Source organism: Palaemon carinicauda, chromosome 26 (genome assembly GCF_036898095.1).
Source record: "Palaemon carinicauda isolate YSFRI2023 chromosome 26, ASM3689809v2, whole genome shotgun sequence".
Taxonomy (NCBI): domain Eukaryota; kingdom Metazoa; phylum Arthropoda; class Malacostraca; order Decapoda; family Palaemonidae; genus Palaemon; species Palaemon carinicauda.
This window is the reverse complement of record NC_090750.1, coordinates 67,459,027-67,472,997: the sequence shown is the minus strand read 5'-3', so window position 1 is coordinate 67,472,997 and position 13,971 is coordinate 67,459,027. Positions and strand designations below refer to the sequence as shown.

Below are 13,971 nucleotides of genomic sequence, written 5' to 3'. Positions count from 1 at the left end.
CCAAGTTATTTGCCAACGTTTTCATAAACTATTCCGTTTTTTCTCCACCCCTTCATGACACATTTTCAAATTCTTGTGTACCTTAGAGTGCTGCTTGCTTTCGTGTTGCAACTTTCTTTTAATATATGGATTTACTTATACCTTCTTTCAGTTCTTGCAAATTAAGAGCATTTTTCTACATTCCTGTGCATAATCATATATTCTCTCTCTGCTTGCCAACGAATCTTTTATCAGTCATATTTTCAAACTAATGGGTACAACACATCAAGTTTTCTATATTTTTTTTGTTTAAATTTTCACCCCCTACTCATACTGTACCTAAAAAGACATATTCATAATAACTTTTTTTAAGGAATCGTAACATGTTCTCTTCATCACTGAACGTATCCTATAGAATATTTTGTATATCTCCTACAGTAAATGATGATTAATAGTATCTAAGTATGACTTATTCAGTAGAAATATACTAATACATTTTTTTCTATTTTTCAGTTATATCAGACTACAACAAGTTCTAAGAACGAATTCCACAGTAACGGTGTCTTACAATAAGCCATTCAATATCAGCATAAGGTGGCCATTGTGATGAAATTTCCAAAGGACCGGTGAAAGAAAGAACTGACTAGTGGCTGGCTGATATTTGTGGAAACTGCTCTTAATTCATATGAAATATACAAATTCCTTGATTTTTCAGCAATTTTATGCTGAAAAGTTTTCTCTGTTTTATTTTTTTCCTCTTGAATCCTTTATAGACACGGTACGTAAAACATTTTTTTTCCGTTCGTAGTTTTACAGATACGTAAAACATTTTTTTTTTCGTTTGAAGTTTCACAGATACGTTAAACTTTTTTTTTTCCAGTTGAAGTTTCACAGATACGTTAAACTTTTTTTTTTCGTTCGTAGTTTTACAGATACGTAAAACATTTTTTTTTTCGTTCGTAGTTTCACAGATACGGTAAAAATTTTTTTTTAGTTTGTAGTAACTAACTAGTAATATATCGCTTGATTATTACTACTGTTGCCAATAAGCCAAACTCCTCCCTGTGAGATTTTTTCTGATAATAAAAGAGACACCAGGACGCCAGTATATCCATTCAGCCACAAATGGCGTAAAAGGAGAATAATAAACAATAAACAATTATAAACAATCTCTAAATATACTATCGCAAAGAATCCCAACTAAACACTGCTTTCCACAAAATGAATAACATTACGCTCCGATTTGAAAGGAAAAAAAGAGCGTGACAGGTTATCAATTAAAGTGAATAGTGCTCTTGTTTCCTTTAAACGCTTAGTCTTTACCTACACATTATTGAAGTTATATTACTAAATATGTTTGGAATCAGAGCAAACCCTTTGCATCCGGCTCCGAGATTTTACCCACTCCTAACCTCGCCAGAAATAACTGTTTATATTCAATGGACATAAGATGTTGCACATATGAAAAGCATTCATATTTGCTTGAAAATAAAAGGCAAAACAAGTAGGATCTTTGTCTCATCGTGTTCCAGGCAAATTTGCATTTTACCGTTCACTGTCTCGATCCCTTCGGCAAGGAAATTTAAACATATCAACTAACTGCTTGTGGGTAAAGTTTGCTCGCTATTATTCTAAGTGTATCAAGAAGTTATTATGTTATCTCTCTTTTATACATTTTGTGGAGGAATGTATGCAGTGATGGCATGGTGTATCTTTGATCATCAGTTTAATTCCCCAAGTTACTTGAAAATTGAATACTTATTACTGTTATTGGTCTTTATATTCATATTCCTTTTTTTTTATCTTCTTCTTCTTCTTCTTCTTCTTCTTCTTCTTCTTCTTCTTCTTCTCCTTATTATTATTATTATTATTATTATTATTATTATTATTATTATTATTATTATTATTATTATTATTATTATTATGACATTTCCTGAATGTTTAAAATACCAGGAAATCAGACCAAGAATTTATGGAGCTATGAAAGGTTTCCATCATAGTATGTCATGGGTGTAGGTAAACAATAAGTACCAAGTATATATATTATATATATATGGAACTCTCTGTACTAAATTTAACCTAGAGTTATGCTACATATATTTTTTCCAAATATATTTGTCGTAGATTTTAATATACCATAGAACTGCAATTCTGTAAATGCTAGAACAAATTATCAAGTATAATTGATGTATGAAGATACCTGTAGCTGAATAAATAACAAGCCTTAAACCTTCCTATGATCCCAGGCGTTTCCTGAACGACAGGAAATACTGTAAGAATTCTAATTTGCAGTAATCATATTGGCTAGAATACCATCTCCGCTGATTTCATAGATCTCTATGTACGTACTCTGGTAGTTCCATTCCTCTAGCGAGCGCCCTTCGTAATTATTTAACAGGAATTTGAGGGAACCTTGGATGACCCGCTTTTTCTATGTATATAATGACCCCAATCATTTGATACCTCTTTCAATTTGCGTATCATTATAGTGTGCAGTCTTCTTTTGACCATCTGTCGCTCATTAAAACTGTTGTGTTGTCGAGGAAGGAGAAAGGGTTTGAGGTTCTGGGGGGGAGGTTAATCTGTTGCCAATTGAAAAGCGTAATCCTGGCTCTACTTTCATGAACAAGAGGTAACATTTATCCTGTATTGCTGCATAGTTAACATGTATACTTTGTATCCTGTATTGCTGTATTGGTGGCTGTTAATCTAAACTCCGCTGGCATCGCAAAAACAAATTCAATTTCCTTGAACTAGAACAATTGAAGCGGCGGTGTGGAATAGAGGCGTTGATGAAATCGATCGGGAGTGTTGTGCTCATATGACATTTGGGTACACCTGAGATAGATGTATGCTTATATCAACATTCCTTTCATAACCACACAACCAACAGATATACATATACGCACTTGTGCATGCATACACAGACATTTTGCGTGTGAATAAGTGTACTTATGCTATGCATACTCCTATGCTCACGTTTTGGTGTGCAGAAATATGCATATTTACACGAAAACATGAACATATAAGCTGTATCTGTTTAGTGCGTATGTACAGTACGTGTGTGGTCCAACACCTAATGCGTGCGGAATGTCCTTCCAACTAAGATAGTTCAATATAAAGCTATATTGACATATATCCCATTTTGTACAGATAAAACTCACGCATTGACTTTTATTTGCATACGTATGGATACATGTTCTTCTGCGTATGTATAAGCAGATTTACGTATTTGTATTGATGTATATCATATTCTTAGGTTTCTGTATCATGTATCAATATTTACCACAATATTTGTTAAAGTAGGTTTGAGCATTTATGTACTATACATTATGAAAATATATCAGTACTTATGAGCAACGTTCGCCGTACCAACATTTTATTTATTTTTGTTTTTCTAAATAAAATGATAACCTGTCTGATAGATAAATTGCCAGAAACCCTCAGTAAATATGTGTTTATGTTGACAAAATTCTTGCAAATGCTGATCCTAAATAATTTGTTTTTATAGGTAGGACTAAATGTAGATATGAAAATTCCTGAGATGACTTTATTCTCTGTATTCTGTGGTAAGCGTTGTCTTTAAAAAGTTTCATATCCTAAATATCTCTTAAAAGTATATGGGTTAAGGAATTATTTACTTAAGATTTCTTTTTCTAGAATTGTAATTATCAACAAACACATCCGACAGATAAAAGAACACACGCAAACGCGACCTATTATTCCAACATCTAATATTCACGCTAACTCTTTATACGTAACATTTATCATACATATCAAACATGTAAGATTGATCAGCTACATAACCATATTGAATATCAGAGATCTAGATGCAAATATGTTGATGAAAGATCGCAAATAATTTCATAAAGAAAAGAAACAATGATGTTTTTTTCCAATTATTCCAATAATACGTCAAGAATATTCATTATAGTCTCATTACTTAGAAAATATGTAATTATTCTAATATTTTGATGGCTGAGGCTCATTCATATTGATGATTCTAATTGATACATGGAAATAAAATATAATTTCAAATACTTAAGCCCTTATATGATAAGTGTAAAATAATGTGCTATTTTTATTCAATGATTTTGTAGACCCTATATAGCTCTTTCCAGGGCTAATGTTATAATGTAGATCCAATAGACCTTCAGGTGAATTGAAGTCTCCTATATCCAGTGTTTGGAATCACTAAAGGTCTGCATTCATCAGTGTAATTCAAGTAACCAGAGCTTCTACATGTATATACATATACCCGAGAGCTTTTCACAGGGTTCCTTCAGTGGATGTGTGCATATTAATATTTTTTTTCCTAATGGCTGTTTTGTTTTTCCTTCGCTCTCTCTCCCTCTCTCCTTCTTTTGTATAATCCATGTCTGCATAAGAGAGAAAATAAACGTAAGAACAATCTTGCTGCATCTTCGCTCTGGCCTTAATGTGTTTATTTATTTTGTATTCCTGCTTGAATACCTGGGACAAAATGTTCGATGTACATATTCATTATTTAAGAAAGTGAACGATCGGCGTTGTGAGTCGATCATGAATGAGTGTCTGTATGAGTGAGTAACTGCTTTATTCCAAGCTTTGCTGTCAGTTTTCGATGTGGCTATTTTCCATTAAAACATTTTGTACATTATTGTAGTAAACGTTACATGTACAACCATATCTTTGTTTTTTTAACCCATTTTCCCATTACATAATCGTATTGTTTATTTGCTACCAAGGTTTGTGGTGGCCGATGTGGTAACGTCCCTGACTGGTGAACGTCAGACTGGGGTTCGAGTCTCGCTCAGATTCGTTAATTTCGTTGGTCGCAGCAGCCTTGACATCCTCGTGAGCTAAGGATGGAGGTTTGGGGGAGCCTATAGGTCTATCTTCTGAGTTATCAGCAGTCATTGCCTGGCCCTCCCTGGTCCTAGCTTGGGTGGAGAGGGGGCATGGGCGCTGATCATATGTATAGTCAGTCTCTAGGGCATTGTCCTTCTTGATAGGGCAATATCATTGTCCCTTGCCTCTGCCATTCATGAGTGGCCTTTAAGCCTTTAAAGCAACATATGTTGATAAATGAAGTAACGAAGCATCGATATAGGTTCATTATTTATAAATGCTTTTATAATTCAATGAATTCAAGGGAATTCGTAAGTCGAAAGTGTTACGGAAATGCAAGTGAACTGAAGTGCCATTAGAGAGCTTAAATATTTTATCATGCACCTTCCAAATCACTGTCAGTAGAGAATTTCGATAAACAGAGATTTCTCAATGGCTACATTCACAATCTTTCATCAATCTTGTCTGAATCATTAGAAGGATAATGAAATTATATCTATTGTGACAGCGCCGTGTAAGGGTGTGAACTCAAAGGCAGGTTAGAAACGACTGAGTTATATTATTGTGGAACACTCTCCTTATATACAAAACCTCAAGGCAACAGGACATAACAAGTTCACAAGCCAGACAATATTACAGAGGAAAAACCAGACATGAATTTTCATGTTCGTTTTAGTGCGAGGGAAGAGCGAAGATACAAGCATAATATATTCAAAAGGAATTATGTACAATTGTGTGAAACACGGTTGGTACACTATATACGCCTGTGCTACAATTGTTTTTCCTGTTCATTAACATCCCGATGACAACTTTTGATAATTGCAAGTATGAATATCCTTCAATCTTAGCCAAAAATTTAATTCTTCATCTCTTCCTCAATTTCACAGGGAACAGGTATTCATACCATATTGTGTTCCATCCTCCTATACATTGGTGTAAAATATTTTCCAGGTTGATTGTCTTATTATAGGCTTTAACTCAATCAGGTAACAATGTTCAATTATTGCTTCCCTTTTGGTTCAATTTTTAATCAAACATAAATTCTTAGCAACCATTTATCCACGTACCTTCATACTATATAGTTTTTCCTCCTCACATACATTGGTGTGAAAGTTTTTCCAGCTTGATTGTTTTATTATTTACTTTTACAAAATCAAGTAACAATGCTCAATCGTTCCTTCCCTTTTGCTTCTATTTGTAATAAAAGATAAAATCTTAGCCGACCTTTATCCGCGTAGCTCTTTTTAAATCATAATCATCATGGATGTAAATTAGTAGCTTGATGAAAACGTCTTTGATTCGCAATATGTAGTTCGGAAGTCAGAGGCCTCCTCAGAGTTCGATAATTCAAGAGTGTCTGTGAACTTAAGGTCTTTGTGAGATAGGAAAGTAGGGATCTAGGGAGAGCCTGTCGGTCTTCCTGCTAAGTAATCTATAGAAAGTTCCTTGCACTCTCTGGGGCATCGTATAACGAACTTGAAGGCCTGTCTCTACTCTCTTTAAACTACCGAACTCTATGACTTCATAGTAGCTTCTTCTACAAGCGTTCAATCAACTCCTGAATACATTTCCCAGTCTTGTTTGTAAAACAATTGTATTTTACTTCGGAAACACTCGTTTTCCATTTTTTTCCCCGTTTATTAGCGTGCTTTTTTCCCTTTCGTAGGGGGATAACACCTTTGCCTTCTTTTGATGAACTTTGCTTTGGCTTTTGGAGTGGATCGTAGACCCGACCGGCTGCCCTGCCTGTCATCGCATAGACCCCGGTAGCGTATGTTTGTGTTGTACCAGCCAGGGTTAAAAGAATACCCTGGTACCAGCCACCATCGCCCTTCCTTCCAGTAGCGAGGAGTCATGTCTTAGTTAAGTCGACAGTTCGAGACGTGTGAGGCGTCTGTTATGTTTTTAGAATGTGTTGGAATGGCTGTATTTGCGTGTGTATTAGTCTGTAACACCCATTTGCTTTACGCAAACCTATCCGTCGATTACATACGTAATCCTGAGGTGTTTACACGGATAGCAAAGTGTCCGCCTTTCTGACTGGTCGGGTGCGGAGTTGAACCCGCCCCACAGACTTCTACGAAACTTGCTGCTCAAACTCTTATCAACTTAACTTCAACATCGTGTCATATACCCTTCTTTAATGAAGCTACGATCCTTGAAGAAAATACATTCCCGTAACCTGTATAGATTAAGCTCTTCCATAGTTGACGGCGTCAATGACCTTAGATGTCAGGATGCCTGAAAACTTTAAATCAATCAATCAATCAATCTTCCATAGTTGAGAGAATTTCACATGTATACTTCTTTATTAATTTTTTTTTTTGGTTCATTGTTTTTTGTACCATATATTGTTGTCCATTTCACCATCTATCCATAATTTTTCTTTCGAGTTATCAACCATATAATGTCTGATTTTTATTCCATTTTCATATTGCATATTTTCTTTAAGCATTGACTTCATCTTATCTTAGCACTGGTTTACTGACTCATTTTACATGGGATTTCCCTTCCTTTACTTGGTCCCTTATACCATATTCTGTTATAATTATTTGGTATAAACACTTTCATATTGCTTTAACATATGAAGAAGTACATGAACCTTAAGCAAACTATTAGATATAAATAAATTTATATAAATATATATATATATATATATATATATATATATATATATATATATATATATATATATATATATATATATATATATATATATATATATATATATGTATATGTATATGTATATACATATGTATATATGTATATACATATATATGTATATATATATATATATATATATATATATATATATATATATATATATATATATATATATATATATATTTACATATATTTATATACATATATATATATATATATATATATATATATATATATATATATATATATATATATATATATATATATATATATATATATATATATATATAAGTTACGGACTCTTTGGGTTCCCATGTACTTCTATACTAGCAATATGATTAACAGATCTGAACTAAATGTAGAGGAATGTTTTCTCAATCAGATTGTCATTGAAAGAGAGAGAGAGAGAGAGAGAGAGAGAGAGAGAGAGAGAGAGAGAGAGAGAGAGAGAGAGAGAGAGAGAGAGAGAGGGGGGAGGCAATTACCAATTTCTTGGATCACAGATCTTGATTACAGTTTTAGTGATGATAGAATTAAACAGGGTTTGTTGCAAGGATCAATTCTTCTATAATGTTTAAATAAGAGTCATCTTCATTCTTGTCTAATCTGAACATTATAATACAGATGGTTTGAAGTAGAAAAGAATCACTGAAAATAACAGTAAATAATTTGAAATTATAAAATATATTATAAAGCGTTACAAGTTTAGAAAATGTTTATTGAAACTTTTTAACGAGCGTAAAAAGGCTTCAACATTTTATGACAGTAAATTAAAAATTTGCTGTGTTACGTAGAATCTTAGACTTTAGTCACGTGATCCATGTAGTTAGCCATTTAAAAAAGATAATTCTAGTTTGCCATTAAAAGTATTCCATGGTATCAACGTCTGAAAATGCTAAATAAAATCTCTAAATAATCAATGACTTCCTAAAATATAAGACAAATAAAATGACATTCACACGTATCTATATCAAAACCTGCGTAAAATATGCCCCCGATGCGCTTGAAATATATGTTATAAGATTTATTATGGTAATGAAAATGAAAGGGTAATAACAAAGTAAGCATTCAAATTTTCCCATGTGTGTTATTTATTGACAGCCGACGTTCTGGACAGTAAATAGAAATAAAACAGAGAATCTGTCGATCTCCTGACTTGGTAAAAATGAATTTGAAATCAATGTATCCTTGGATGTGAAAAGCTTATCTTTATATTTTTTTTTTATAGTTTTTACCAGAAATTGAAATGCATAGTGAATGCTTTCAATAAAATCCAGCAACAAAATTATTTAAAATAAATGTCATTGCCTTTATACTTACATCCATTTTGAAATATATAAACATTTCAAGCGTGTTTTGTTTTAATACGTCATTATTCATAAACAAAAGGGATTATTTAGTGTTTACTGCCTTTGATATCCAATTTAGTTATGATTTACCAACTGGGGATCATGGAATTATTAATAATGAAAAATGAGAAATATAAAAACTGTGGTAAATATATATATATATATATATATATATATATATATATATATATATATATATATATATATATGTGTGTGTGTGTGTGTGTGTGTATGATTATATATTTATATATATATATATACATATATATGTATATATAAAAAGAAATATATATATATATATATATATATATATATATATATATATATATATATGTGTGTGTGTATATGTATTATATATATGTATATATATTATATATATGTATATATATACATATTCATATTATACTTATATACGTACGCGCGCACACACACGCATATATATATATATATATATATATATATATATATATATATATATATATATATTTATTATATGTGTGTGTATATAAGGAAAAATCACTATGCAGTAATCATGATGTTTACTATCGAATTCTAGCTAAAACTGTTATTATAAAAAGTTATACTGTATATGTTATTGTAAACTGAAATACAACAAATAAAATGCAAACTATATTCTAATGAATGCAGAGAATAGTTATCTTTTAGTATAGATAGTTTCAGCAATGGCATCCTTGGGATTCATTCTCTCCTTTATGATCCTCGATGCTACACTGGATTCAAATAATGAGGTAGGAAGAATGGACTCTAAAGTTGGGCTCCATTAACAACTCTGCGATTAATAATAGATAACTTACACGACTCATCACTTACGTGAAGGACTCGAACATTTGCTGTAACAAGAAATTTCACAACTGTCGGTTAACTAGTCATTAGAAAGTTGTTTGGCACTCTTATGAAATACGTGTGTGTATAGATAGAGGGAGATATATACGAGTATAATGAATATTATGTATATATATGTATATATATATATATATATATATATATATATATATATATATATATATATATATATATACATAATATATACATATAGAGAGTGGAAAGGGCTAAGAGAGAGACTGTGTCAAAAATAGAGACATAAAGGAAATATAACTGTTAACTAAATTAAAAAGAAAATTTTTTTGAAATGGCATACTTTGTAATAAACATATTTCTCTGGCTTGAAGTTTTCATATATATTATATTTATATAAATATATATATATATATATATATATATATATATATATATATATATATATATATATATTATATATATATATATATATGAGTCTAGAACAGATTTCTGAATTCGACAGGAATATGCACGGTGAATTGTCATAAACTAATATCTCTCTTGATTGCTCAGTTGGTAGAGTCCTCGCGGGCATGGTTTTGGCTTAGAAGGCAGGGTTTCGAATATCTTCCCAGCCAGAAGCTATTATCATAAATGAATTCCATTGGATATATATTCCCATGGTAGAATTCGATATTAAATGACAGTGTGGTTGATATTTACAGTGATTAAAATCACGAGTGTTAGGGATGTGTATATATATATATATATATATATATATATATATATATATATATATATATATATATATATATATATATATATATATTCATCTGGTGAAATCTAACTGAGGTCCTTTGCATCAATAGGCTTAGCAGATAAGGATATATATATATATATATATATATATATATATATATATATATATATATATATATATATATCTATATATATATATATATATATATATATATATATATATATATATATATATATATTCATTAAGCTATAGCACTTGTGGCATCAATTATTTTAAGACAACACTATTTTAGTTTTCTGCATTTCTTCTTTTCTTCAGGAAAAGCATTTTGAAGGAAAAGATGAATTTCATTACTGTGGTGTTTCATTTATTCAATTTTTGCCTCCGGCTGTTCCAGCAAATAACCGATGGCTTTCATCAGGGCATATTTACATGAAAATCATTATCATTAAATGATGACAGTGCACTCATATAAGAAAATCAACAGAAATCTAAACACACCAAAATACCCAATAAAACATTATTATGGAAATTTTAAGATATCCTAATAAAATCTCATGAAAATTCTACTGAAGACATCTGGATCCCTAACACAGCTTACAAACGTCAGCTAAATTTGGCCGGTTCACACCGCTCTTCACAACGCGTCCTATAGTTGCTAACTCAAGCCTGGATTCCGTTTTCTAGGCCAGTCTACATTATCAGTAGGCACCTATGGTGTTGGAGTATGGTAACAGTGAATCCGTGGGTAATGATAGTGTAGACACAAATAACTGAAGCACTATTTCTGAAAAATGCATTACCTGAGCTAATCACATTGGACGATGGATGCTGCTTCGTCAGCTGTATCCACTATTAGTGATGTACCCCTTGAATGGACAAAAAAACTAACATTGCACATAACTGAGGGGGAGCAAGCCAGCCTCAACTTGGTGCCGGTCCCAAGCCCGGGTAAATGGGGAGGGTTGGCGGCAGGAAAGGCATCCGGCCATGAAAAATTAGCCAAAACCAATATGGCCAGTGGAGATTATGAGATTAGAGAGCATCCCTGCTTATGGCAGGTAAAATGTGCAGAATAAGAAAAAAATCTAAAAACAAAAGCATGTAATGAGCTCTGCTTGTCAGTAAACAAAATCTATGATAAATGCACCCTTGAGACAATTAAGGAAGAAATGAACACCTTGCGTATCCAATACAATAAGGAATTGAAGATGATTGTGAGATCCAAGAAGTCAGGCACTGGCGGTGATGACATAATATATGAACACAAGTTAAGGTGCTTCAAATACTATGAATTTCTTAGTGACGGAAAAATTCAAAGAAAGAACATAACATCATCTCTTGAGACCACAGAAACGGCGAGTTGTTTAAAGGTGTTCCGTCTGAAATAATCGCGTAAACTTTAAACATCAGATTTTCTTACTATATTTATACTGATTCTGCTTTAAATTGGATAACACATTTGCGTTCGAATATGTCATGTTTTATTATATATATATAATATATATATATATATATATATATATATATATATATATATATATATATATATATATATATATACACTATATATATTTATATATATATATATATATATATATGTATATATATATATATATATATATATATATATATATATATATATACACACACACACACACACACACACACACATATATATATATATATATATATATATATATATATATATATATATATATATGTGTGTGTGTGTGTGTGTGTGTGTGTGTGTGTGTGTGTGTGTGTGTGAATGCGACAGACGACACAGTTGTAACTTTTTGAGCTTGCAATATATTAAAATCGTTTCCTCTTATACACAAACTAATTCAAATGATTTGCTGCTCTTATTTCTCTCGACAATTTCGTTCATTTTGGCATATGGAGTCTAATAAAAGATTCGTTGGGTAATTTTATCCTGATGCCAATGAGCAGGTGTTACCCTTAATCAAAATATTCTAGAGTAATAGCTTTATTCAAATATGTAAATGCACGTCATTAAATACTTTGGGTAAATTAAACGCTGATCATCCCTCTCTCTCTCTCTCTCTCTCTCTCTCTCTCTCTCTCTCTCTCTCTCTCTCTCTCTGAAAACGACTGATAATCAATTTTTCAATTTTGAATCCACAAACAGCGGCGATGGCTCTTTCCCTTCTCCGCTCAAGCGCTCTTTCCCTTCTTCTCCGCTCAAGCGATTGATTTCACTCCCAGTCCATCGTCGCTCATCATTTATGCAACTGTCCAGTTCACTTCGCGTGTGTGATTGGCTGTGAAAGTTATCTTTATTTAATCGCCGAGTTATTTGTGCTGTGTACTTGCAAAAAAATTATCCCTTTCTCGAATTTTATTTCGTACACTGTTAGAAAAAAAACCCGTAACTTTAATCGGAAATTATCCGTAAAATTATTATTCTCAACTGTATTTCAGTAAAATACAGGCGACCGTAATTATACCTTACTTTGTTATTATATTTTATGGGTTGGTGAACGTAATATAACTCCTTTACGTCAATATATCCATTTTTAAAACTAGAAATCCTGGAATAAATGTTGCCAGGCATTTACCGTTATTTTAATGCAAATTTTTAACTGTAGAAAAAAAAGTTATATCCACAACGATTTCACTGGAACTTTATAAGGCAAAAGGGATCTTTATGTGTTACAAGGAATGTACGTTCGCGTATGTTTTCATTCCGAAAGGGGTTGGGGGAAGTATGAACCTTTTTTTTCTCAAATGGTTGTAAAGTCTAGCCCCTTTTATTTCACCTGGTCTTTTACTCCTTTTATTTGTTCTCCTACCTATTCATAACAGTGTAGCATTGGAATTTCTTCTCTTAATATCATGCTTTTTTGTTGACCAGGCGAACATGAGTCTTTTTATAGTTTATTTATGACATATTTGTTTTTGACGTTGTTAATAGTTTATATATGACATGTCTGTTTTGACGTTGTTACTTATTTTAGAATGATTTATTGTTAATTTGAACTCGTCATTTATTTTTTTCCTTATTTCCTTTCCTCACTGGGCTATTTTTCCCTGTTGGAGCCCCTGGGCTTATAGCATCTGGCTTTTCCAACTAGGGTTGTAGCTTGGATAGTAATAATAATAATAATAATAATATGAATAAAACCCTAATATGAGTGACCTGAATTATTGTTTATCTTCACATTTTAGTTTTTCTTCTTACTTTTAAGTATGGATCTATAATTCCCGCTGATAACATTGGAAATTATATTCTAGATAATGTTTTGAAAAATAACGACGCGTACAATCACTGGAAAGGAAATAGATATGTTTCGTAATTTTTATCATATTTATCTTTTATGATGAGAGCATCTGCATCTCTTCGTAGAGGATGAATTCAGGTTTAAAGATCTCGTATCGGTAGATTGTATGGATAAAATTACAAGAAAATTCCAGGGAAATAAAAGTATCTAAAATGTTAATGATAGGAAACAACACTGTTTTTCTACCTGTTGATTTATGATGTTGAATATATCGTTAATAAATATAATTGACATATTTTAACATTTACAAACAACTTGATTATGAATTTTACTCTTCAGTGACTTG

At 31.7% G+C, this 13,971-nt stretch overlaps 1 protein-coding gene across 3 annotated transcripts in view; it reads left to right on the top strand.

Moving 5' to 3' along the window:
• The window catches only part of LOC137620214 (protein amalgam-like), a 122,849-nt gene extending 121,979 nt beyond the window's left edge, over positions 1-870 (top strand). For 2 of the 3 annotated variants that reach the window (XM_068350453.1, XM_068350452.1), the window contains exon 10: positions 493-870. The gene's annotated coding sequence lies outside the window, so the exon portion shown is untranslated. The remainder of the gene's footprint in view (positions 1-492) is intronic. The other variant, XM_068350451.1, reaches the window with a different exon arrangement.
• Positions 871-13,971: the final 13,101 nt, after the last annotated feature.